At 45.9% G+C, this 22830-nt stretch overlaps 1 protein-coding gene and 1 long non-coding RNA gene across 11 annotated transcripts in view; one reads left to right on the top strand and one right to left on the bottom strand.

Moving 5' to 3' along the window:
• The window catches only part of sema6cb (semaphorin 6Cb), a 250140-nt gene that overhangs the window by 38280 nt on the left and 189030 nt on the right, over positions 1-22830 (top strand). For 3 of the 10 annotated variants that reach the window (XM_086217690.1, XM_086217682.1, XM_086217691.1), the window contains exons 1-3: positions 15384-16063; positions 17747-17854; positions 18955-19053. The gene's annotated coding sequence lies outside the window, so the exon portion shown is untranslated. The other 7 variants (XM_086217687.1, XM_086217686.1, XM_086217694.1 and 4 more) reach the window with 7 other exon arrangements.
• Positions 9070-10149, bottom strand: LOC147252835 (uncharacterized). The gene is made up of 3 exons (XR_015118392.1): positions 10068-10149; positions 9853-9984; positions 9070-9758 (listed from the first exon to the last, which is right to left on the bottom strand). It is a non-coding gene; the product is annotated as an uncharacterized LOC147252835 (long non-coding RNA).

A 22830-nucleotide genomic window follows, 5' to 3' on the forward strand; every position in this document is an offset into this window, starting at 1 on the left:
GTACAGATAAAGGTATCAATGTGTGCAAAGGGACATCTTTATGTCAATATTTGTGTAGTACAATCTATATTATGTCTATATTGATACTCATATATTATAGATATATTACATATTATATTTTTAGTAGTATATATGTGTATAATATATTCATATGTTTTGTAATGCATATGTATAATATTTTGTGTCGATGTTAACACAGAATATATTTGTATGACTCATGACAAACCGTAATAAGGGGTAGGAATAAGTGTTTACTTCTTCCTGCTCCTTTTTCAAACATGTAGAAATACGTTTACTTTTTTTTCTTTGTATGAATGACATTTTTTCTATTTTTATTTTAATATACATGTTCGTAAAATAAAAATTCATTCATTCATACACAGAACATTCCAGAATATTGTTGGAGGACATTCCTAATGTGTGTGTCAAGTCAAGGTTTTCCCAGCAGTCTGCACACAGCCTCTTGACCAGCCACTTGCATGGATACGTTAGCTTCATGCTAGTGTGCGGGCGGCTAACGAAATATTAAAGCCCAACGATTCCCTGATGTACTTCCAAACCCTTCTGAACTGTTAAACATGTCATAATGAAGCAAGGACAGAGGAGAATAATAACAACATTGCTTATTTTTCTACTCATGAATGCATATTAGGACAAATTACGTTGGAAGGTGTGTTAATGTGTGTGTTTATATATATATATATATATATATATATATATATATATATATATATATAGTAGCTAGCTGGAATTTGTGGAGCTGCATGTAAACAGATTATTAGTGGAATATTCATTTCTCCCTCGCCGTGTAAACAGTTTAGTCAGAATATTGTCAGTTCCAGCAGAAGAGCCAGAATACCAGTTGAATACTGAGTGCGTGTCGACGTCGTCAAGAGCTTTCGCCATGTTTCCGTTTGTCAGACTCTGGTTTAGTTCCTTCCTTCCTTCCTTTTTGAAACATTCTTGTCTCGCCTAACTACCCGTGAATTCACCTGCTAGTTAATCCCTCCTGCTCATCACCTCTTGCCTCATGCGCTCAGTTTTGTGTTTCGGTTCTGTTTCTAATTTCAGTCTCTCATAGGTTGTCGGTTCTTTTTGGCTGCCCCCGTCTGCCTCTCTGGTTCTGAACCATGGTAATCCGGCTCTACCTGTGTCTGTTTCTGTAACAAACACCTCAGCTCGTCGGCTCCTGCCAGTCTCTGCAGCTCCAGTCCTCCTCTTCACCATTAAGCCACGTTAGCACAGCAATGTTTTGTTGTCCCCGTACAGGCGGGAGGCTCACTTTACCTCTGAAATAACTAATCAATTCATTAATGTGGCTTTAACTTTTAAAAACAAAAGGCTGCAAGCCGTTTCTCATCTCACGTCGGGTTTTATTTTGTATTTCAGTGAGCAGCACTGAATCGTCTTGTCTTTTCTGCGGCTTGCATTTATTTATCTGGCTGTTTTCTGGGGAGGGCACTGTGAAGAGGGAGTACTTTTTTTGTTAACAAGCATTGTTTGTCATGTCAGACTTTGGTGAAGCGGCGAGGAGCCTGTCTTTATTTGTGATTACAGTCCAGAGCAGACAGTCCTTGTTCTCAGTAATACCCCGTCTTCTCTAAATTGGACCGTCCCGAGTCGGGCGACAGCACTGCTGGGATTATTTGCAGGAGCATGTTTGTGTCTGCAGGTTTTATCCAGTAAATGTTATTATAGTGGGTGGTGACCAAGCAACGGGTCGGGGCTCATACCACACAATAAGACACATACAACCCAATAACAAAGACAAGGGCGCGCACACACACACGAGCACAGAGCGCCCTTACGCTCTTCATATCCCACAGCCTTTGATTTCTTCTATCCTCTATCCCCATGTGTGACTGTTTCTGGCCAGAAGCTTCGGAATAAAAAGAGAGAAGTCCTCTTTATCTCTGTTGCTTGCACAAAAACTGGCTTATCGTGTATGCATTGGAAAAAGCCTTAGGTGTGATAGGGCAGTGAGAAAGAGGGTAGAGGTCCATGAGGAGTTTTATTAAGCTGTCAGAAAATGAAGAGACGAGACGGCGCACTACTATTGACCTTGGTCTGACAGCATCCCGCGATAACACCTGAAAAAGATTTTTAAATTTTTTTTTTTTTTAAAGTTTGCTGGGCGTAATACAAGAGAGTCAAAACAGGGGTGATGATGCGCACGTAGGAGTTTCAAGAAACACTTTTATTGATCTTCAACAGATGAGAGTCACAGCAGCGTGAAGCCAAAGTCACATTGAAGGATCAGACAGGTAAATAATGCATGAGCTGGGGGGCTTCATCAGACGGTCGGGCGGAACCCGCACGGCGTCCTGGTCTGGTGAGTGCCTTCAGTTCTCTCCCATGGCCAGCAGGGGGCGACGTCGGCCATTTGCAACCTCAGCGAACCCAAACCTAAAGAGTGTAAGGTCCTAAAGGTTCGTTCTATTACACGTAGACGGTTCTGACTTGGTTTACAGAATGTGGTCCTGTGCATCTGCTCAGCACACTGATAAACACCCGGAGCAGCCAGAGACTTGTTTATCAAGTGATCTGAAGACACACACACACACACACGTTAAAAAGAGTTTTTGGGGGGGACTTGGTTCACTTTGGTTCATATTGTGATTTAGTTGTCAGCCTTGTTGAATGCGTGTCTGCTCAGCTTGTTTTTTTTTACCCCAAGTCTCTTCTTCTGTTCGTTGACGAACCTGAACTCCTCTCAGTCCCAGCAGCCTCAGCCGCCAGCGTTTGGACCTCCGGGTCAGTGGAGGCTTTATTAACCAGGCTACAGGAGTGACAGCTCAGTTCCACTCCAGATAATAAGTGACTTTTGTGAGTTGTGCTTTTTTTCATGAGCAAATTTCTTCTTTTTTTTTTTTTTTTTTTTTGGTAACAGTAAAAAAATCACCTATTTTTGAGATTTACGTGTTCACTGGACAGCAGCAACAGCCAAACACCAATCCTGGTTCCCTACTGAGTGTGTACCGCCAAGTGTGTGTGTGTGTGTGTGTGAGAGCGCTCATCAGGGCTCATAAACAGCTAACAGGTTTGATCTACATCATCACCTCCTCTCTGAACTGCATCCGAGTGCAGAAGTTCACGTGACGGCCCACATCTGGGTGGCAGTCGCGTCCAGGTCTGGCAGCACTGGAGGTTTCTAGCGACGGGAACCTCCACTGCTCTTGTTTACCATCAGAACGAATCCACAGCTTTGTTTTCTCTGCTGCTCCGACTGAGAGACGATGACGACGCCGGCTGTATTGTTGTGGAATGCTGATTGTTTCAAGACTTTTCTATACCGTGGCTCAGGGTGTGTATTCAGTCCGGTATAATAAGACGCGAACTCAGGCAGGCGGAACATTTATTCATCTTGTGTCAGCAGTTTTTAGCTCGCGATCTTTCGAAGGGTCACGCCACCCTCATCCCGACGCCGCAGCCTGTCTTTGTCCTGTTTTGGTTCTGCTGGTGACCTCGGGGTCACAGGTCTGGTGTTGTTTCCACTGGCAGCTGTTAGTTAATGACACAGCTCCGTGGGTGGGGAGAAGAATCGGATCGTATATTTTAATGGATAACTTTCTCAGCTCATAAAAATCAGCAACAACAGCCAAAATTAAAAAAATGGCTATAAAAAGCCATCAAACAACCGTGTCTGCCTGATGTGAGACTCCAATCGTCTGCTGCCACGGATGATGACAGCATGGCTGACGTATTATTTCTGCACTCAAATGTCTACAGGAGTCCTAGAGCTCCGTTATTATTGAACTTCATGTAATCAGCTGAGAAATGTGTCATTGGAAGGAAACTGACTGAAACCGGAGTGTGTATCCCTCCGCTGAGGCGATACGATGTCCTTAGATCCAGTGCTGGATGGTGACCTGCCGCCGTATGACTGAGTCCTGTTGGACTGTGCGTATGTTTCCAGTAGGTTCTGTTGTCAGGCGCCACAGCGTGAGGCATCAAAGGACACGTGACAGACCTGCAGCAACTTCACAATCAACAAGTAGAAACAGCGTTCAGGTTCTTCAGAGTCCCGATCCAGCTGTGAGCCGGGTCACCATCACGTCACCACCTGGCCTGGACAGACTCACTCTTCCACTTCCAATTAAGAGTCGGGGGTCATTATTTTGAGTAGGGGGCTAATTTAAGTTCCCAGGCGGTGTGTTAGCACGGGAGGGGCCATCTTGTGTTGGGGAAACGGTCTCACTACTTTCACTCCCACTCTGCTCGCCATAGTTAAACATTCACCCCCACGGGTCCTCTGACTCCCCCAAATACTCACTCTCAGACTTTCAGATCAAGCCCTAGGTACACACACACACACACACACACACACACACACACACACACACACCTTTGCTGAACCACATGTTCTTCATTATATCGAGCCACTTGATGGTGAGCCCGAGGCAGCTCACTTACCTCCTGCTCTTTCCCTTTACTCTAATGGGACTCTGTGTGTGTGTGTGTGTGTGTGTGTGTGTGTGTGTGTGTGTGTGTGTGTGTGTGTGTGTGTGCGCGCAAGAGTGAGTGAGGGGTTGAAATGTGAAGATTAACTTGCTTTAGGGGGGGGGGGGTATTGAGGATGTGCTGAGAAACAGCCCCTAAATACTGATCGAAGACAGTTTTCACAAATTGGCACCATAAAAATAGAGTGTGTGTGTGTGTGTGAGTGTGTGTCTTTGTCAGGACCCTGGTGTAAAACTTGAGCCTGATATTTTTGGAAAGCGAGGTGATTTCATCCGGTCCTCTCTTCCCTCCATAGAAATATTTAATCATTCGCACTCAGGGTTTCAAAGGTCTGTCCATAACCAAGTCACCGTACTACCAGAATCTGGCTCTGGCGGCGTTCGACCTGACCAGCCCCAAACCTAGAATACATCCAGCTTGTCCCCTAATCCTTAATCACCTCTGTATATCACAGATTAAGGATCCACGTTCCCCAACCAATTGAGCCAGTCGGACGAGAGCGGCGTGTTCCAGACAGAATGAGCGCTCTCGTGCCTCAGCGATTCGGCCCTGCGTTCTTTTACAGTATGGATTAAAGAAGCGTTAACTGTTGCTGGGACTGAGAATAACGCCTTTTCAAAAGAGAAATTAATAATCAGAATGAGGGGCTTTCCTACTGAGAATGGGATGTCAAGCCAACGAAGTAAAAGTGTTTCTACTCTGTCAGCTTGTACTCGAATGACCCCCCAAACCGCCGCATCCACAACTCCAAGAAGTTTAGAACCTGTTTCATGATTAAAGAACCCCCCCCCCCCACCACCACCACCACCACCAAGTTAATCATCACCATCATCATCATCATCATCAGTGAGATGGGATTAGTCTCCATTATGTTCTTGCTTTGTTCTGATCAGTCGAGGTTCAACAGGTGATCAAGATAACGTTGCACTGCGCCAACACAGCCGGCTTCACCCGCCTCTGACCTGCCACACATCAATCCTTGTTCCTGAGAGTCGGGGAATATCAGACGGGAACAAGACTTCTCAGGAATGTGTCACTAATTATCTCCACGTCTGGGACAGCGTAATTCATCATGCTGCTTATCGGGATTTGGGGAAACATTGGTCGTGAGCTCCACAGTTGTTGGTGTGGAGGCTTCTACTAGTTTCGTTGCACATTTCAAAGTGTCCCGTGGAACCAAAAAAAACCAAAGATGGCAAAGTCACTCATTCTGAGAGGAGGTTTAATGTGATTTTTTTTTTCTTTTTCCCTTTTTGGGGACAGTATTTAGTTTTTGATTATACATCATTTATTGAAGAACCATCAGACTCACATAACTGTTCCAAGCAGAGAAGCTCCATATGTCAGGAGGGCATCTTTAACGCTCCCCATCAGTGTTTGGAGGATTTTCAATCATCTTTCAACACACTTGGAATATTTTTTATCCTACGATTATGAAAAAAACAACAACCTGAACCTATAAAGAGCAAAGCAGTAGTACAATTGTTTTTGAATGTACGTCAGTTGAGACTTTGAATGTTTAATTATCTTGTTTTTCATTATATACCTAATTACGTAACACATGAACTAAACGCTGTTATTCTGTAATAATAGCCAGTAGAAACGGTTGTGTAATGAGTATTACAGTAGTATAATCCAGGCTTGTGAACTCGACCCGTACCGTAGGAACGGCCCAGTTTGGCAGCTTGTAGCCTCTAAACTTTCACCTGACAGTGTTTCTATCAACTGCTGTAAATTCATGAATTCACGCCAGCAGTCCCGCCGCCATCTCCCCGCAGTCATGTCGTGTAATACAGCACTTTCAGGAATTTTCATTCACGCCTTATTCCCTCTTGGTGACATGGGATGGTATCGGCAATGACTGAGGGGGGCCTGAAGCTCTGATGTGCAGCTTAAAGTAGCTGTCATGCTGATTTGCCGGTCGGGAATCAAGCCTGTGTACTGTGTCACCACCACCGCTGTTACTAGAGAGCAGATTCTCTGGCGGCCTCCCAGAGGGGGTATAAGCTCCTCGAGTGCAATGAGGCACAGAAAGTTTTAGTTGAACTGATCAGTCTGAGTGTCCCGGCCCAGAGGGCAGCGAGAGATCAGAGTACTCAGACGAAGGAAAATGACTTCAAGAGAACACTTCTACTGTAAATCACTGCTTAGTTTCGAAGGATGACTGCAGTATTGTTCAGTATTTGTCTTACTGATAAATTCCATCTCAGTTCTTCTCGACTCTTTTAGTAGCATTCAGGACCAAAATATCAGTTCTAAAGATGGAAGTCTGAAATGGTTTCAAAGTAACTTCCTCTAGCGCTTGTTGCTGTTGGTTCAAGCGATACTGGATCAAAATATGGATATTTGATTCACAAAGTTTATTCATTCCCTCCAGAAACCTCCATGATCTTTCAATGTCATTCCATTTGTTGTACTTTCCTTGAGTTTGTTCTGAAAACTGAGCTTTTGATGTGCATTTCGAATGGGCTGTGGACCTTGAGCTAGCACAAACAAGCTAACGGGCTACGAGTGCGCTACATAACCAGCGTTCAAAGCATTCCTGGCAGACGTTAGACACATTTAGGTGTCGTAAAACAAACAAAATCAGCAAAACAGTCAGCCTTTCTTTTACTATTCCCTGTGTGTTACAGACAGTTATACCAGACATCCATACCTGAATACAAGGGTGTATGTGTCAGCCACAAAGGGATCTTAATTGACTTTCTATTGATATCTTTTCCATGACGCAAGAATGTAACTTGGTAGAGTATTTGTGTCAAATAGGCTTTACCAGTAGAGGTATTGTGATAATTAGTGGGTAATGTGGTGGTGTTTTGTAAATTTCACATAGAAAAGGAAATCAAGAACATGGAATCTGAGTTGGAGGACTGGCTAAGAGTGTGTATCCATAGTAGGACAATCAGAACCCCCTACACAAAGTTGCCGTGTCACCTGGAAGCTCTCTGACTCCCGGCACATCGGTGGTCGCCTCAGGAACCACTTATGACCCTGACCGTGGAATTCTTCGTGGAATTCCCCACATGTGGAGCTTAATGGGCTCTAATTAGGAAGCACTGGCTGCTCCGTTATTACCGAGCCAACTTGAGTGTGGCAAGTGAGACGAGGCCAGCTGCTCGTGGGATGCAGAGAATGGCTGGTACAGTAGCAGAGTTTGATGATACAGCAAAGAACATCTGAACCTCATTAACTCGTCCGTATAGAGTGGTGTGTTTCTCCTCAGTAGGTAGATGAGCACAGAGTCTTGAAGCTGCATCAGCATGTTTGAACCAAGAATGTTTGGAGTTTCTGTTGTTGTTGCTTGTGTTTTTAGAAGCTTCCAAGCAAACAGCGGGGAGGATTTGATCCAAACCAACAGCGCAGAGGAAATGAAGCCAAAGCACTACAGAGATGGAGATCTGATAGCCAACACACATCCCAAATGAGTCTATAGCCATGTTGTTCTTGGCTGGAAAACATCTTTCAAGGTGAATTTGAGTGAAGACAGTGATGTCTGAAGGTACAAGAATCCAATCAGTTTTGAGTGCCTCCTTCAGCACCATCATAGAGGACGACAGCCTTCAAAACAATCCATTTAATGGCGTCTGAGGCCAGATTTACACTCCTGTAGATGCTGGCGTGAAATGATGTGACAGAGCTTAGATGGAATCATCTGAACACACAAAATCATAGTAATCTTTTTTCCATAATCATATTTATATTGGGTGGCGATCACAGCAAAGCCAATGTTGGTGCTGGCCATGCGTCTGTTAGAGAGCAAAAAGCAAATTTGCTCTGAAATCTCATTAAAGAATGAGAGAAGTGCAGCATATTTATCACCAGTTTCTGGAAGTTCTGTGGTTCGCCCACAAATCTCTGTTGGTCGGGGTCCAAATTACTTGAACCTGGTTCTCAGGGGGGCTGGTTAAGGAAGCCTGGCCTTCACCGGGGTTAAAACTAAACGCAGCAAAGCTTTCCCTGTTGAAATCGAATGTTGATTAGCCAATGTCTGTTTCTGTAGTCTTTATTTAATATTTTAGCATCATAAGGCAGCAGCCTCGCTCTGTCTGAGCTTAGCTCCTCTGTTCACAACCCACAATGTCCACCTGGATCAGACCGAGTCTCACACCTGCAGTTTCCACCTCAAAGCAAAAGGTCCAAACATCTGGAGGGGAAGTTGGTGGGAAAGACAGCACTGATGTGTTGTTGGGGCTCAAGTATTAAAGAGAGAGTACAACTTACAGAAATTAGCGTCAGTTCTGCCTCGCTCATGAAATGGGTAAAAAAACGAGTGTTAGGCGCCCCCCCCTGTGGCGCATCAGAACCAGGGGTCTACCCTGGCCCAGGGTCCTAGTCTGCATGGCATCCCCCTTCTCCCTCCCCCGTTCCTGTCATTTCTTCACTACGAACTATCTAATAAAGGCCAAAACAATAATATTTAAAGAAGAAAGACCGTTAGATTGGAAAGACTTTACTTTCTTCAGCATGAAATTGCTGCTGTCAGATTTTCAGTCCACCAAAAACCCTCCAATGTGATAAAGATTGATTCAAATAGAAGCACTATAAACCTTTCTGTGTTTCCCAGAGGACGGAGGTGTAGCAGCGGAGGTGTGGCGCACATGCTGCCGGCACCAGAAGGACCCTTGAGGTGTAAATACATCTGTGCTCGGTAACGAGCACTGAAATCTCTGTCTCAAGACATAGAAAAACGTACTTTTACCGAACATAAAAATGTGATTCTTTAAACAGGTATGGAACAAAAAATATTCACGCCTTCGTTCGCTGACGGCAGGAGCTGCCATGCAGTCGGCCCACGGCACAAAAACCAAAAATAGTGTATGTGCAGATTAATGTTCTCTGGATCGGCCGAATGTGTGGAATGGTAAGATAATGTTGCCATAGAGACCAGGATCATGTACAGGTCAGAGGGTCATGCTGTTCAATAAAGTATGAAAAACTATCCTCAGTTTTCGAGTGTGTAGTTGTTCATAATGCCACTTTAAGAGAAAAACAACTCATTACTTTACGCAGACAGCAATATTGTAACGCAATTTGGTGTTTCCAGGTGAGTCACTAGTAAATGTAATGTGTTGTATATTTTTTGAAAGTAACTAGCCTTTCTTTGCACCTCGTCCCCAAACCTTCAAGGTTGGTCTGAAACAAGGCGGCGGTTGTGTCCCAGCTGGCATCCTGCCTGAGAGCATTTTGATCTTTGGAGGAGGATGAAAGAATAGCTGTGAGGGTGGAGCATTGATGCTCCATCACATTAAAGCGATGAGGTGTGCCCTCTGTGAGTGATTTCTCTGGTCAGCCTCCAGCTGTAAATACAAAGATAATTAACAGACGAGTGGATATGGGACCCCTGGGGTGGGGTGGGGGGTGAAATATCAATGTATGGATTCATCGCCTCACCACAGCAACAAGTTACTGGACTGGAACTGGTGCGTCCACATTCAAACCATTTACCAGGCATTTGGAAAGATCGTGCAGCACACCCTGCCGAGGGAACGTCAGAGCCTGGAAGTCCAATGGAGCGACCTTCATCTATGAGAGATGCGGCGGAGTGCGTGGAGGGATTTACTCTGAGCTCCTCTCATGTGTTTAGGAGGTGTAGTTGACTCTCCTACCTGCAGGTTTCCATCGCTAGCGTGGCTTCAGAAAGTCCTCCTGATGATGAAGAAAACGGTGGACTCCTCGGCCCTGTCCAGCTGGGGGACAAGGCTGTAGTTGCCTTTTTAATCTGGCCAGTTGGGGGAAAGGGCCTGAGGAGGCTGGTCGCCCCCTCGTGGTGGTTTGGTCCGGGGGGGAGTGATTGGCGGTTGTCCATGAGTTGCCAGAGACGACGAAGGTCCGAAGGAGCTTGAGACATCAGATTGACTCGATTCGCTTGTTCGGCGTGCTGGACCTCTGGGTTTTAGATGAGTCACATTTACGTATTTTGTGGACAAATTTACACAAATGCGTTTTTTTTTTTTGGTTTTTTTTAATGGATCCTGGAAACATTTGTAGGTTCAGTTTCCGTCTCAGGTTGTTTTGGGCTCCAGCTACGGCTCAATTACTGGGCTCCTCTCATGTCTGCAAACTGCAAAGGCCTAATAAGCCTATTTTAAGTGTTGTTTAATGAACCGTGTGGAGAATAAAGGCCATCTCGTCTTGTCTTTGCCGCCAAGCGTTAATTGTCCGTGTGTGTGTGTGTGTGTGTGTGCGCGCGCACGTGTGTGACCCTGGATCAGACTGGTTTAGTTCAGCATCGTGGGTTTCACAGTTACACCGCGTGTACAGTAATCTCTGGCTTTAGACCCACAAGATTTATTAAAATATTCCAGTGAATTTAACTGCTTTGCATTCAAGTTGGCGATATATCTTCAAATGTCAAATGTTCTATTCTTGCTTTTGGCTTTGTTCTTTCCCCAGAGTTCCTTAGTAGCCTTAAATCATTACAAACTCCTTCGGCTACCATCACACACCGGCCTTGGCCTCACAAGTTGCTTTTCATTTTCCCTCCCACATTTATTTTGGGCATTTGCTTCTGTATCCAGTTTGCTTTCCTTCTGGCTTATTTGTCTCATTGTTTATCTTCTCTTCTTCTAATTTACATGAGCAGTTATTCTAATTTTACTGCCTTGGCAACACAGAATGATGACACATCCACGCAGGCTTCATGGGTTTTTGATTAATTCCAGTGGCCTGATGACTGCTGGGCCAAGATGCTGGAATTCCTGGCTTTAACCTTCTGGCCTTCACTCTCTCTGCTGGAGCAAAAAAAACCTCCCATCAGTTACGAATGGCAGCGGATGAAAGATTTCACGTTCTGGTCTTTGTGTTTTCCAACTAGGACATTGCAGCAAAACAGTCTAGCAGCCATGTGACAGGAAGACGCGGTGCAGCAAAGGTGAGGAAGCGCAGGGTTGTTATTCGTCCCCTTCTGCTGCAGCGTGAGCTTCTGTCACAGGTGGCAGAGCAGCATTTCCTCTCATGAACCTTACTTACTGGTGTCAAGATGTTTGATCAAACCGACTGCTTCTGTTCTCACGAGCTCATTTATCAGTTGTCAAAACTGAGTTCATTGGCCGGCTGATTTAATCGGTCAGTTTCAGCCATTGCAGCGTAATCGGTAGCCAAAAGTTGGACGATTGATGCGGATTTTAAGATGGAATTTACAGTCATAAAATGCCGTTAATATGGTGTTTATCTTCGAAATGATATCCTTGTGTATCCAGTAGAGGGCGCTCCGAGTCCTCACGTGTAGCGCTCCACAGCTACCCCACACAGTGAGAGGGAGTGCTGAAAGGCCAACCGCGCATGCGTATTGGCCTCAATGGGAAGTTTGTAACAGCTTTGTGAAATGAAAAAATAACTTCATAGGTTTCCCGTGACGTGCCTCATCGTGTCTGTCACGCTACACTGATATAGCAGTCGAGCATGACATGGTATGCTAGCAAGCTAAAGAAAGTCAGGGTAACCTAGCTTAAATATTAGCCACCTTGCTAAACTAATGCACCGAATCAGTCACGGCACCATGAATGATGTCACGGTGACGTTACGGTACCTCAGAGTAATGTTACCCTACCTTGGGCAGCTGTACGCTATCAGACTAGTTAAGACCGGAGCACACGAGGATGACGCTTGGTCGCCGTGCTAAAACCGCCGTGGGCTGCGTTTCAAATCCTGTTGTACCAGGGACGCGTACAAAAATTATGTTATTGGAATTTTTTATTTGCTCATATCGAAATCAGCATCGGCCCCCAAAAAATCCCTATCAGCTGGGACCTCGTAATCAGTAACACAATACTCAACCCAGCCAGCGGTTTCAGTAACTTAGGACTTTAAAATGAAAGTAACGAGCTTCATCCAGTGTGTTTCAGGCTAGGGAGGGAGGGCAGCACTCGCTGTCTGTGTCGTACAGCTTTGACTCTTTTACAGCCTTTATGAAGCTCATTATTATCATTACGAAGTGTGCGGCTTCAGGCAGGGAGAGCAGCAGCCGTGTCATCGAAATATCTCGTGAAAAAAAGGAGGCTCTCCCAGCCCTTTAGAGTTTATCGACCCCGGTTTGTTTGCGAACCATCTATCTGTGCAAAATAGCAGCTGAAAGCTTGTCGGGTAATTTAGAGAATAAAATGGTGAAAGTGAGGCAGGGCCAGAGCGAGGGAGACGTCTCACAGCCCGTATTCTTTCCATTTTGGAGACATACCATTGATCACCCAATGGAATGATCTATTACAGTCATTTGAGACTCTTTAACGCTCGTGCGTATTTATGCAGTCTTGTGCTCAGCGAGTGAAGTCACCGGCTCTACATGAACTCCGCGCCGTAAATAGAAATCAAAAAACCACAACTTTTGATTTTAAACGAGGGGTAATATTCCTCCTTCCTTCTGTTTTCTCCTCCCGTGAATTCCACTTGAACGCGCTCACCTCTCCTCTATTTGTTCCTTATTTCCCCTTCCTTCTTCTGCTGACGTGAGGTTTATAAAATCCAGGAATGTGAAAAATAAAAGGCTTCATGCCTTTTTTTTTAAAAACAAAAAAAGGGGGGGGGGGCTGTGCATTGTTTTTTTTTTTCTCTCCAATAACAGAACCCCTTCAGCTCACCTCAGCTGTAGTTTAGAGGCATAAACAGCGCTGCGGCGTGAGTTCATTATTTGTGAGCATGCAGTGCATGTCTCTGTGTGTGTGTGTGTGTGTGTGTGTGTGTGTGGGTGGGTGAGAAAGGTTAGCCCATCTATACAGCATAAACACAAAAGACCTTTAATGTATTTTAGTGCCCCAGTAAATCAGAGATGTTTGTTACCAAATGGATGTTTTTCCGATGATAGAGACGGTGAAATTGATACAGTAATACCAACCTAGCCAAGTATTCATCACACAAATGGTCCAGATATGACCTTGAGTTGTAGCGGTTAATGTGTTTTGTTACCAAAGGCAACCTCTTATTCCAGAGTAAAAACATCATAATTCAGCGGGACGGCAGAAGCTGCGTGCGTTTATTCTTTATTTATTTATTTATTTTAGGGTTTCAGTGTTCCAGCAGCACTTCAAAAACCCACATTTGTGACAGTGCAGAACTCTGGAGGACAAAGTTTTAAATCGGTTTCATTTATTTGACTGTCGTCAATGACACACATTCTGGTGGTAATGTGGGGGCGTTCCAACATGTTCTTTTCCCACAACTCCCAGTTTTTCAGGCGGCAACACTTTCTCACTCGCTTCTTCTTCTGTCTTGATACTGACACACGAACAAACGCCAGACTTTGTGCGGGAGACGGGTGTTAGATTCCCATTGTAGCCACAAGATTCTCCATTTGACCGTTAACGCTTTACAGCACTTCCCACAACTACTTTGAAGACTTTTATTTTTTTATGTATCAGTGTGATAACAAAGGTTTTGTTCGGTTTAGTCTTACAGACATAAATGTTCTGAAAATTTGGGGTTAAATTTGCTGAACTTTGTCATGTTGAGTTTCTGACGCTGTTTGCATGCACGCACCATGAGTGCGTCTGGGGACGGCGGTACGAGATGAGCTTCCACATACTTGCTACACATGCTAGTAACTTTATGCCAAAGAAGGAGCAGCTCTGCTCCTTCTTTCGTGTCTCATCATCGCCATCAGATCCGTAGTGCGCGTGCATCTTCCTGTCCAAGCCCATCTACTGTGCATGTGTGGAATGCAGAACCTCCTGCACACACACACAGACACACACACACACACACAACCAGAGAGTAATGTAACTTCAGACACTAGACATCTGTGGTGGACAGCTGTTTGCATACGCAGGCTTTTAAACTCGGTGTACTCTGTGTGATTTTGGGATGATGAAAGCTGACAAAAGGTGGTCGTGAGTCCAGAAACAGCGGCCCTGCATCTCACGGTGAGAGAGGCTCAGAAATGGCTGGGTTTTGCTACCAAGGACGGTTGAGGCTAAAAGTCTGGCAGTGTGGGACATGTCGGACATAAGTCTCAGCGTGCTGACCCAGTAGTTTTCAAAGTGGGGGCACTAGGGGGGCCTCAGAAAATTCGAGGGAAGATACGAAAAAAAGAAATATATAATGCAGTGATGAAAACATGTTAATAATATTCTTACGCTAAACAAATATCATAATTACTGAGCAGTGAATAAAAGTAAAAAAATCATTCGAAAAGTTGACATTTCTTTACATATTTTGCAGCATTGTTGGTGGGTTTGCAAAGGCCCGGCCAGAATCTCATGCTGTTGGGGGGCCATGGCATGGAAAACTTTGGAAACCCCTGCGCTAACCAACGCCACGCACTACTTTCTCAGTGGCGTTGTTGTTTATCATCGCCACGATATCTAACCACTCTTATCAAAAACAAATTTGTATCGATTAGCATCTCAGTATTTATATTTCTTCACAAACCAACTCCCTGCTAGCGTGTCTGCCTCCCATGCCAGTGGTGCAGAGTTCAAGTCCAGTTGTGGCTAGCGACCGTTAGCTTCAGGAGTGTAAGACCGTTACGGCCTCCAACATTTGACCATCTCACGCTGTGTTTCTGGTAGTTACACACGCAGCATAGTCACATATTAAAGGTGTCAACAGGTCAACGTCATCATCATCCTCATAGTGACTACCGGGATCAATCTCATGGTGAGGTGTGAGGGGGTGGGTGTTAGCTAACGTCAGCCAGATACCGTCAGTTCTCTCAACAGGTAGGACTCCAGCTCAGTTGTGCTGTTCTGCTCAGTAATCATTCTGTGCCTGCTGAGTTAGCTCAAGAAGATATGGCTCCATAAAATCCTCTTGTTGAACACAAAAACAAAGATGAAACTCTTGTTAAGCATCTGTGGGTGAGTTTCTGCACTGCTGAATAAAATATGAGTAGCCTCTCTCTCCTCGGTTGTGTCTGCTCGGCTCACATCCTCTTTGAAGCCGCTAATGTTTGAGGAGGGTGAGTTGGGGTGCGAGAAAGACTTCCTCTGATGACTTCTACATCTGGGAGCTGAGACTTGTCACTCTGACAGGAGGTTAAACTCCCAAACTAAAAAGATTTCGCTAAAGGCCATCACAATTCATTTGTAGGCGGAAGTCGGCTGATGTTGATCACCCGTTACGTAACTCTGCAGCATAAGCGATTTACAGTTTTCAGCAGTTAATGTCGGAAATTAATCAAATGAGCTGAGTCATAGGAAAAAAGATTGCTGCTCTGAGGGGTGTTTTTTCCCTCTAGTGGTTATTTTCACTTTCTCTCTCTCAGCAGTCTCCTCATTTACTGAGATCACTTATTAGACTCTTATCACAAGAGTTTAGCTTGTTCTGTGTTTGAGAGCAGAGCCGTCGGGTTAATTCAGTTAAAAGGGGACTTGATACTCGAAGCAGGTTTGTGCAGGAGCTGGCGTGGGGTAGCGAGACGCCACCGCACCTCAGGGAAAAAACTACGGCAGTTTGCGGGGTTTCCACACATGATCCAAACGCGGCTTCTCCAATTTCTCGCGACGCTAAATTGTTAGCGCCGGCGACCACTTATTCAGAATGAGGAGTTTACTGTCACCAGCGGGGACAAGACTTCATTAGGTTACAACTGCTCCAACACACTCAGGAAGGCGGAAAATATTGTTCAGCCTCTGTGACTGAGGTTGATTACCGTGGAAACAGTTGGTCACAGGTGAGTAATATTTACCTCTCACCTCCCGAAGACAGGACCAGCTTCATATTGGCATTTTAAACATGTATATATTTAGTTTATATTAAATCTACCTTCTATTTTTGTTGACAATCCAGCTTCTATTCTACACACATGCTCTGTTTACTTCCCGTGGGCGGAGCCAAAGCTTCTGTTCTCACTCAGCGGGTCATGTGATACCATAGAGCTCTGGTCGTGATTGCAGGCTGCTCGACTCTCCCGAGTGGGACAAGGGGAAGTTGGTGAGGTGGTTGTGGATGTCTGGATTCTGCAGGCCTGGAATGTCACCTCCTCTGGATGTTTCAGGACTCGTGAGGTCGGCAGGCTTTAATCTATCAAGTTTTGCGTTCTATCGTTCTTTATCTGTGGATTAAACACTGTGAAAATCGGGTAAAATTTTGAAAGAAGTGTCACGTGAACCCTAGAACTTTACAATCAGGATATCATAAGAAATAGATGTGCAGGGCCTGCTGGTGTTTGTTTCCAGGTGCGAGGGAGCAGATTGGCTCATGAAGCTCGCGGCTGCCGCTCTCACAGAGCTGAACCCAATCACTTCGCTCTGGAAATTCAGACAAAACGAGCTTCATAAATAAAACCATGACAAACTTGTGGTCAGTGCTGTGGGACGGCGTGTTCTCATTTGGGCTCCTCCAGGACTCACTAGTCCCACCGCCATGAACGCCGATCAGTGCTGGACAGGTGGCTGATGCAGGATATCGGTATGAATGTGGACTTTATGAATATGGATACGGGTAATGTGTCGAACATTGGCAGCCTGGCTCCAGCTGCACGCTCTGTAGAAGAGGAGCAGACTCAGGGAGAGAGAGAAACGTTCTGGCCACTCCACGCACAGGAGGGAAAGGTCAGTCCGAAACCCATAATCGAATGCACCACTTCCTTCACACACATATCCTACGTGACTAGAAAGCTGATCCGGATCTCTGTGCTTTGACCACCAGCCTGATTAGATTTGTTTGGTTTGAGGATGAGCCACGTAAGGGAGTCATTTTGTGATCTCGGCTCCTGAGCAGGACTTGATGGCTAGTTTCTGAATTATAGAGCGGTCCGATCCAGGGAAAGCGCCGGTGTCTGCTCACAGAGGAAACTCTCGGCGTGAGACAGAGGGCAGGGGTATTTTGGCCAAGGCCTGCAGGTCATTATCTGGTTCTGACATCGTCCTCAGAGGATTCAGAGGCAGCGGCCGTGTTTCCTCCGCCTAGCAACACACGTGTAACCCAGCAGGAGCCTCTCTGCTCGCTTGTGTTACTGTGAAGGACATCTCCTCGCTGTAATGAATTCCCAAACCACTGTTGCAGCTTGAAAGCACAAAACAAAAAAGACCAAACCTTCTCACCGACTCGGAGGGGGTCTGACTGGGCAGAGTTAGGGTTTTATGTGGTGAAACTTTGTGATTTTGGTCCTTCGCACTTCTGCTGCCGCTGCGACATGAAGGACGCCCTTCTCAGGTTCCTCCATGTTGGAACTCTGCTGTTTGCAGCTGCTTCCAAAATTTGACCGCTGACGATTTCCCTTTAAAGTTGCACTTTTCTCTTTCTGTGCTGCCGTTGGTTTTTACTTCCGGCTAAATGAAATACGATTATTGTGTTGCGACATTTATGGCTTGCCCACAGTTGGCCTCACCGCTCTGATCTGCTCTTTTCCCAGCACCTGTTTCAGCAGAAGAGTGAACAGTCATGTCCTGCGACCATCGATCGGCCGGTGACAGACGCTCAAAATGCTCCTCATCCTCACAAAGATGAAAACATCTCACAGGTGAGGATTTCTCCCCCGCCTCCCTGTCAGCCCCCACCTGTTTACCACATCCAGATATTCCCAGCTGTGCTCACATAAACACACGCAGCAGCTCATTATCTGACGCGGGCTTCACCTCCTGCCCTGCCACGGGTTCCTGCAGAGTGGAGGTTAAAAGGTAGAGGCTCCAGATATCACGGGGTGGGATGGGAGGCCGGGACGGAACCTGGGCTTATTTCTCTGCAACTGGAGGGCCGTGAGTTCAGCACCCTCCCATCGGCTGTGGCGTGACTACCGGCGGCTCATGGAGTACAACTTTGAAAGAAAATGTAAAAATGATACAGAGTTATTCTGTCTTGAAAGAGGCGAAGACTGCGAGAGAGAGAGAGGGAGCGAGAGACAGAGAGTTGTCATTGCACGAGAAATGTCACCATTTTGACATTGACTCCCCCCCCTTTTTTTTTCACTCCTCTGCTGCACGAAAGATTCACATTTCAAATGCCAGCAGAAGTCCAGGGGGGAGTTTGAGGGGGTGGCTGATATTGCAGGAGGGCTGATTTGATCAAGTAGCTGGCGGCTACGGTTTGCCCCTCGCCACTCGCTGCCTCATCTCTCCTCCACAGAGCGACAGAATAAAAGTGACAGAGTGCAATCACTGTCTCTTATCTGCCATTGAGGAGAATGTGTAGGGATGAGATTGAGTGACCGCCCGGCTGCCGTGTGTCTGCCATATCAAACTTATTGAATTATGATTCAGTAGGAAGTGGCGTGTTATGAGCGTCGCTGCAGTGAGATATAACGGCTGTTGATTTGGTATGTGGCGGTGGCGGCAGGGAAAAGTGGCTGAAATGAAACCTGTCTGTATGGAAAGTTCATGACGTCTTTAAAGGGGTAAAGGGATTGGAGAGCTATTCGGCCGGCTGTGATGAAACGATAAGCTGCAGCCGGTTGCTGTTGATGCAGTACGTCCGCTCAGAGTGGAGGTCGCCGGCTCCAGCCGTGCCTGGGAAGCTACGCTAGCTTTAGCAGGCTAACCGTTTAGCATCAGTTGCTTCAGATCAGCTAACACACAACAACATCAACCTCTCTTCATCTGATGAGACCACGTGTTTTCTCTGCAGCTCAAAATGAAAAATGTGACGATAGATGAGATGACAGTGACGCTTCAGCCGCATCCAAGCCTCCATCCAACGAGTCGTTCAGCACCCGAGAATAAACATGTGAGTAATAAGAGATTAGCATGTCTGAAACCTGAGTACGCGACGATAAGAAATGGTGAAATGTTGGCGTGTGCTGGCACTGGACGCCACGCTGGTGGGAGCAGCAGCCACAGCTCTCAGGACGCGGCCATGTTACGACATGTTCCATCTGAGATGACTAAGCTCTCACGCACAACTTTTTTTTTTCTCCAACCGCTTTCGAATTTTTTCATGAAATGTCGAATCATTTGAACGTTTATTGACTGACACTACTGAAAAGTTTAGAACTTGGTGGATCTGAAGCGTGACCTCGGCTACACGCTGCTTCTGGGAAGACATCAGAGGCCAAAACCGTTGGCAAACCGCTGGTTTTGTCTCAATGAGCTGTTTTTTAACGGCGTGTTCAATTATCCATCGTGTAAAAATGAAGCTGTCAGGCTGAAAGGAAGCACAGCATTCAGGGCTCGCACACATTCTGACCAGTGCGTATCCATGAATTCGAAAGTAAGCAAGAAACTTGACGTAAATATACAGGATGATTTGTGGAAAGTATCAGCGTATATTAAACTAAAATTAATAACAGAAAAATCTTAAAATATGTCAGAAAATCAATGATAATCATAGTAAGGTTTGTCAGAGTTGCTCTTGAGTGTTTTTTAGCAAATTTCTATGATTTTTCTCAAATTTTCTGGCTTTATTTCTTTTTCTCAAACTTTTACAGGCCTGCGAACTGTTAGCGTAGCGGCGTGGACAAGCGTGCGTTTGCTACCGTCTGTCTTATATTAACACAGTCACTGGGTGGAAGGCGGCGCGTCCTTCATAAATCACTCTTGGTTGGTCACTCGTGAACACGGCTGCGTTGCCAGCCATGCTTCAGCACCGCCGGGGTCAGGATGCTCTTCTCCCTCCTCTGCGGCAGGAATGAGCCGCAGAGCTGCAGGGTCGTGACGCTGACGCCTTCAAAGAGCACTGTTGTACATTCATCTGTTGCTCGACCAACAGTCTTTATGTTGCCGCTATCTTTCCTTCCCGCTGCCTCCTTCACACTCCCTCTCACCACCCTCGTCTTTGGCGAGTTAACTCATGACTGACATCGTTTGAGCGAAGCAACGGACGAGGACAGCAATTATCGGAGGTACATGGAAGCAGCTCAGGCCTTTGGATTTGTGGAAAATTACCCGGCAGTAAAGCAGGCAGCATATTTTCATGCAGATGTATTTGCCGCGCACGGCGAGGGCCGCGTTATTGCTGTTGAAGCTTTATAGGGGGGGAGAGGTACAGCTGGGTCTGGGGCTACGTGTCCCGCCTCGAAATGAGCTCTGAGCTGAAGGAGTTACTACAGAGGGCAGCAGCAGAGAGGAATCCATGAGAGAGACGTTTTTATTAGTGTGTGTGAAAGCAGATATTTGCACTGTGGTCGAGTAAACACACTCGTGTCATCTTCCACCATCTGAACAGGAGCTGCTGGCTCCCAGACTCTCTTCATCCAGCATCTTTAAATAATCACAAACGCAGGGGAGCGAGTCACTCAGTGACGTATGAACTTTGTCTTCTCCCAGCCAGGTCACATTAGGAACTGGACGAAAGGCGACTAAACAAATGAAAATAATGAAATAAAGAGGAAACAAATAAAGAGCCCTCCCTCCAGGTCAGCCCCCCCCTCTGTATTCAGTTGTACAAGTGCATAGCAAAGAGGTTCCGCCTTCATTGGAGAGTCAACAACAGAAACGGGGACAATCACAGTCGTCCGTCACAGAATCGATGAAGTCGAGCAGCGAATGTGTCTTCTTAACAGAAATCTAGCCAACTTTGATGTGAGTTCTTCAGACGTGACTGAGAGGGCAGCGGCGTCCCACTCACACTCGCCGCACGTCTGCTCTGAGCTGGTGGCGTCCGGCGCAGAACAAACGGGCAAGTATTTTAGATGAGAGGTTTTTAAAGATGGTTCCCAAATCAAAGTCACGCGGGAGATCAGAATCTTGTGATGACTGATGTAATTTACTGCTGCTCCACTCTCAACAGTCACGTCGTAACTTATGACTGTCAGATGTGATTTCCTGGTTCCCTCTTGTTGTCGAGACGTGCGGCTGCACCAGGAAAGCTGTGACTTTTCCTTAAGTCTGAATTCTTGCTTGTGTTGTACGTCGCTTTGGACAAAAGCGTCTGCTAAATGAAATTGTAGAATTGTAGATTTGTAGACTAAACCGATGTTAGAACTGGACAAACGTCTCCTCAACCGTCCACCAGCCGAAAGAAGAACTCCAATATCTGACAGATTTAAATTCAGTGGTGAGTGAAATTAAAATAAATCAAACCTTGATTGCCTCTGTTACAGTAATATACAACGTGCTGCCAGTCAATTAAAATAAATATATTGTTATGTCACTGTACAATTCCTGCCTTTGAAGGCGGTAAACAAGTTTCTGCTCAGATGTCTCAGCAGGATTAATGTGTATTTCCGTCCAGCGGAGCCACGTCAGGAGACCAGGTGGGACCCCATCCCTCCCTCGCAGCTTGAGAGTTGCACCTCATGAACAAATATATTTTTATCCTCGTTTTATCTCCCTTTTCAACGTCCGGTCGCCCCAAACGACCCACATTTTTATTGCCTTCATTCAGTAACTGGAAAGTTTGTGTTGACCCATGTGTTGATTCAGTTTCAAGAGACCCAACGTTCCTCCCCTCGGCACCGTAAAACTGCCTCTCAGGTCCTGTCAGGTGGAGCTCAGGCCGCTGAAGCGATGCCGGGTACATGAAGTTCAGCGAACGAGGACAGAACCGGGACCGAACCATCGTGGGGTTGGTCAGCTCCTCGTCTGGGTTTGTTTACGTTTACTCGCTAGCCAGTAGCAGCATGCACGCTGCGAGTGTCAGGTGGAGATGAAGACTTGTGTCGTGCAGGAGGAAGGAACAGCCTGCTCGGTTACTTCAGAGAATATCTGTAAAACATGCAAGAACACATAAATTTGTTCCTAGGAAAGAACGTAGATCCCCTGACGCTACTTCACTTCACTTCTACGTCCTCCAATGATGGAGGAGCGCTAATAAAAAAAAAAAAATCCCTTCTTGCTTTAAAAAGTCATTTCTTCCGGTTATATTCTGAGTGGTTATACAGAATCCAGTTTATACTTAATATATATATTGTAATTATGTGCAATTAAAGAATCAACATCCGCTTAAATATGTTGCCTAAATGAGAGAATTAGACAAAGAGGGCTTGTGGTGTTTGTCATGAATGGGCCCTCTGTTCAGAAGCTCATGTTTCCTCTGCTTGGAAGAAGAACAGCGTGCAGCCACGTTGCTAGTTTACTCTTCAGCCTCTAAACAGCTGATTACAGCAGAGGCACACTCCCAGTGTCCTCTTAATACTCCGAAATGAAACACTGTAAGGCAAGTGTGTGTGTGTGTGTGTGTGTGTGTGTGTGTGTGTGTGTGTGTGTGTGTCTGAAGCAGTTGAGCTGATGTGCTGGAAGTGTCCGTGGGGGAGGTGAACCCACCAGGGTTCCAGGAGGGCTGGGTTCAGTCAAACGGCGCCTGGACCACAGTCGGTGCTGTTTGGTGGGTCTTTCTCTGGACCAGCCACCTGGATGGGTTCCTGCTGGGGGCTCCCTGTGCTTGGCTTCCCCAGACTGAACCAGACTGGAGGACCAACCGAGCGCTGCTGTGGTGCTTCTGATTCAGTGAGACGACTCTTTTACGGATGGTTCGGTGTACGAGGTGTGTTCTTTGTTGGCTTGATGGACTTTTGACAGCAGAATTGTTGCTTCCTGTTAAGAAATAAAGGTCAGGATTAAAATA

Source organism: Aulostomus chinensis, chromosome 11 (genome assembly GCF_037954235.1).
Source record: "Aulostomus chinensis isolate RoL2024-O1b breed Wild chromosome 11, RoL_Achi_v1.0, whole genome shotgun sequence".
NCBI classification, from domain to species: Eukaryota; Metazoa; Chordata; class Actinopteri; order Syngnathiformes; family Aulostomidae; genus Aulostomus; species Aulostomus chinensis.